This window comes from Lolium rigidum, chromosome 4 (assembly GCF_022539505.1).
Source record: "Lolium rigidum isolate FL_2022 chromosome 4, APGP_CSIRO_Lrig_0.1, whole genome shotgun sequence".
In the NCBI taxonomy this organism is placed as follows: Eukaryota; Viridiplantae; Streptophyta; class Magnoliopsida; order Poales; family Poaceae; genus Lolium; species Lolium rigidum.
In genome coordinates, this window is record NC_061511.1 from 233,691,026 (window position 1) to 233,695,655 (window position 4,630).

Genomic DNA, 4,630 nt, shown 5'->3' on the forward strand with positions numbered 1-4,630 from the left:
ATTTTCTTTCCAACCAAAAAGCACACTATTTTCAGAAGATTCGTCAATTATCATTATCATATATTGTATCGTGAGGATCCAAATCCCTGTTGAATTCGCACAAGGCCCCAGATATATTTGTATCATCTAAACAAATTTAAAATGCCAGGAATGCATGGTGCGTGTAGAAACTACAAGTAGTGTAGAGGAAGAGGACAAACACTGACCCTGAGGCCACGGCCTGTCATTCTTTGAGATGACCCGATGCAGGGATCTCTACGAGCTTCACGACATGAACCTGGCGGTGGCCTCCTTGGTGAGTGCCCAAGTGCGCAGCTCCCTCATAGCCACGCCGCGAGCACGGGACTGACCGAATCGGCGGCGGCTATGTTCCTCTCGTCTGTCCCCAACCCATCGAGCACTCACCACACATACCCCTATGTAACCCACTACAAAAAAATATTCTCAAAAACCACATCCACTTGTTGGTTGATCCACAACCCAAGTACTTCACAGTTATAACCCAAATACATATTCCACTCAGCAACAAGCATACACTTCGGGCATGAAGCAGCATTCATCAAAGAAATAAACAAATAGAAAAGGATGAGCGTATTGGCTCTTACTTTTCAAGGCCACAACCAAATTGATTCTGTTTGATGATGGGTGTGTACTTATAGGAGGGGATCGGACTGAGTGGTGAGGAGACGGCCGAAATTGGAGGCACATCCATAACCAGGGCCCCTCGCTGAAGTTGAGGACGAAGGTGCAAACCTCAGTCTTGGGGTGCTTGAACCCGATCTCCTCGGAGACAGCGGCGAGCTTGTCCGGGTTGAGGCCGACGATCATGAGGCCGAGCCCGGAGGCGATGGCCCCGTCGATGCTGTCGGTGGCGCCATACAGAGACCGTAGCAGCGGTGTAGGGGCTGAGGAAAGAGGCATAGTCATGGAGGCGCGGACGGAGACAAGGGCACCAGTGAGGTCTAGCGCCCACGTCGGCTACGCGCGGAGGATCTCTTGATGTGGCCACACACGGGCTATCCGGCGACCCTGATATGGTTCATGTGCACGGAGGATCTCGTGATGTGGGGCGTTGGCCTGAAGAGGAGTGGCGCCGCCATTGGCATGGAGAGGAGGGCGCCGCCGATGTCCGTTCCAGTGGGATGTGAACTTGGGGTTCGTGGGCGGACGAAGAGGGGATAACTCAGGGAACAATGCTACATCTACGGGATGGGACGTGGAGGTTCAGGGGAGATTTCAGATCCTACAATCACGGGAGGAAAATGATTTGAACTAACCAAATTGTTCCACCTCAGTCCGTAAAGGTTTTTTCCTGGCGAGGAAGGTGGAGCTTGTGCGTCGCATGTTTCACTTTCACTGGTAAATGTGCACGTGCCACACGTATTATAATCTATCCTCCCTCCCTCCTCATTAGCTTCTCCGCCACCCGCCGCTCTGTCTGGCGTGTGGCCGCTAGAGCCCGGTGAGTCGACGCGTCCTCTAGCAGCCGTTGCCGGGCGCCTCGTTGGCGGCATCCTCTACCTTCTTGAGCGTCTCGAAGGTCTCGACTAAAGCCCTCTGCCTCGCCACCTCATAGGACCATTCGAATTTGGAGAAGTCGTCCTCGGCGGCTGCCGCCTCCCTGCGGCGTTCCTGCTCTGCGTCGAACGCCGCGTGGGCCGCCCGCTTCTTCTCTGCTTCCTGCTCTGCGTCAGCCATGAACTTCGCGTCCATGGCTGCGTCGATGACGTTGTCTGTGCCTTCGTCATCCTCCTAGTCAGAGCTCTCGACCGGGGGAGGTGGAGTCGCAGGTGGAGGCACATTAGCCTAGCCGTGCCCGGCGCTGCTCATGGCAAAGGCGGAGGGTTGTGTAGAGGCGACGGTACGGTGGAGGTTGTGTGGCGGCTAGGGTTTATGTGGGAGGAGATGAGATGTGCGCTCCTCTATATATACGCTGGAGGCATCCGAGGGGCGCGGCACGCGAGGAATCGGTATAACTTCGTTGGCAGAGGTGGACGGCGGGCGCTCGGCAGGCGAGGCATCGACATTAACGTGGCACAAACTTCCGAAGTGACGCTTCATCGCCAGTAGTGGCACGGCTAAGAAGACGCATCGTGCCAGAGTCGCTACCAAGCGGGTCTGGTAAAACGTCAGTCCAGACGCAAGCCATCACTTAGCGCGTCCGTGGAGACGCTGGTGCATATTTGGGCCGCGTTTAAAGGGTCCATCGCCACGTTGGAGATGCCCCTCGGTTACTCCTAGACCTGTGTCCGCCCCACTGCCGGCGTCCTGTGTCCGCCCCACTGCCGGAGACCGGAGCACAGCTCCGTGACCGGAGAGCATCTCCACCCCGTCCCTCCTCCCTACGACACCCGGCTGTGCTCTCCCCCATCTCGCCCTCCCGTGTGACCGTTGACGCCACCTCCGGCCGGAATTCCTGCTCCCCGAATCCTCTCCAGCCTGCGCTCCAGGGAATCCATCCAGGCCGATTCATCCTCTCCAAAGATGGTAAAAATCCTTCTTCCTTCTTCTGTTATTTAGTGGAGATTTTCTTTCAATAGGAGGATTTCTAATTCAGCTTAGGCTCAAGATCCAAGATTCAAGATACGCCCTTGCTTATTCTGTAGATATTTGGATTTTTTTGGTATTCATAGTCCGGCACATCTGAATTTTAGGATTTACAGAATATAGAGATGTGCTAAGTAGGTGCGCGGTTTTGTGATGCATGCAGTCAAAATAGAGATGCATTATTCCTTGGTCACGTGAATGAAATTTTAGTTGTTGATGACACTGATTAGAACTTTTGAGCTTGATTTATCATGAATAGACGATTATTATAAAGGTGTATATGTTATGACGATTAATCTACTGGTGTGTCTATATTACTGGAATGAATTTTTTATGGATTTATTTGCAGCACACAATCAAAACAATCTACTTAGCTATATCCAACTATCTTATATATGCATTTTGTCGAAAGACATTTTTTAGTGTGCTGCATTATTTATTTGGCTGTTTCTTGCTTTGTGAAATCTTTCTTCTCTTACTCAAGTCTTATATTATTTTGGTAACATCTATGCATAATTTGTAGGCTCAAATGATTCCTGGAGCTTTTGATGGTACTGGTACAACTATGCATCATAGGATGCAGCTTTATTCAGGTCCGCTGTCAACATTTTAAATGTTGATGATTGGTCGGATGGCAAAATTTGAGGAGGTACTTTTTTTTTGTGAATAATTTGAGGAGGTACTGATTGTGGAAGATGAAAATGGCAATATTTGTCGGATGGGAATATGACACAATGGAACATAATGATGTCCTTGTCGAGTATATAAGGTTTGTTCTAATTGCGAAGCTGTTGTGGTTCTTTACAAGGGTGTGCAACCACACAACTAACATGGAACTTCTTTTCTACAATTCTTATGCTAGATCATGAGGGAAACACTGAACTGTTTGTGTCATCGAGATCATGTGGATACAGCGCAACATGCAGCCACTTGGACTCATCGCCACCACACACCAAAGAAAAGACCTCATGTTGCTGTGAAGAATGTGGCACAGATATTTGAGATGCATCGCGTTGATGTGGAGCCATACCTATCAATACATTGCAACTATAAAATCAGTATTTCATATATGTACAATCTGTGCACTATCTGTTGGAAGTATAGGACACATGACCTTCAGTTTGTATCTGGGTGACTCCAGATTGTGTAATAGCCTGCGTAGGACAGAACATGTTTTCGTCATTGACAGTGCCTGTTGACTGTTTTTTAAGTTCCCGCAATTGCCGTCGGCGCTTTAAGATATCGTCTTTATTTTGTGCATACCTTTGTCGGTCCCTCCGCCTCTAGACCTCTTTAGGATCTGCATATAGAGCACACTTTAGTATACCACCATAATTTTCTGCTCACCGTTCTTTTTACCTACCTTGGCCTTGCTCGTTGGTTATATCCTAAAATGGAGTGCGGTTGGAAATATAACATAATGCTCTCTCCCCACTTATACAATAATGAAAACTTCAAAATTTATAGCCGAGACAATACATTTAATACCTCAGTGGTTTCACATTTCTCACCCAGTCTTGTTCACCTATTTCACTGAGGCCATAGGTATAATCCTTTGTCTACAAGACTGACATGTATTTGGAACCCTCAGAGTTATATATAATGCATCTAGTGGAAAGGCTATACCTACAAAATTAAATGAAGATACCCCTTCCATAACTCTTTAGTCACATTTTTTGCTCTTAATATGATTGATGCTACTCTATACAAATGTAAACCACAAAACATAAGTATGTAGTATCGCCCTGGTAACATGTGCGGATCTAGCACATCACACAGCTTCCGATTTACAATTTCCTATAGTAATTTCGTCTAAACTTTTGCAGCCAAACCTCGTTTGCCCAAACTTTCGGGGCGTGCCAGGCAACGCAGTGAGGTCATTTAGAGCATACCGTAGTAAATGGGGCACTCCTGCCAGTCAACCTTGATGACAGTCGTCCTTCACTTTGCCGGCCGCTCACCCTCGATGTCGCTGCCATTTTTACATAAGCAAAAATATTAAGGGAGGCACTTATGAACTTGTACACTGCACAGATGTGAGCTTCACATACAGTTACACCATAAATCAAAAAGGTTAATTGAT

At 48.1% G+C, this 4,630-nt stretch overlaps 1 long non-coding RNA gene across 1 annotated transcript; it reads left to right on the forward strand.

Annotated features, from left to right (window-relative positions):
* The first annotated feature begins 2,242 nt into the window (after positions 1 to 2,242).
* LOC124649821 lies at positions 2,243 to 3,785 on the forward strand. Its single transcript, XR_006986802.1, has 3 exons — positions 2,243 to 2,487; positions 3,071 to 3,316; positions 3,410 to 3,785. It is a non-coding gene; the product is annotated as an uncharacterized LOC124649821 (long non-coding RNA).
* The last annotated feature ends 845 nt before the right edge of the window (positions 3,786 to 4,630 follow it).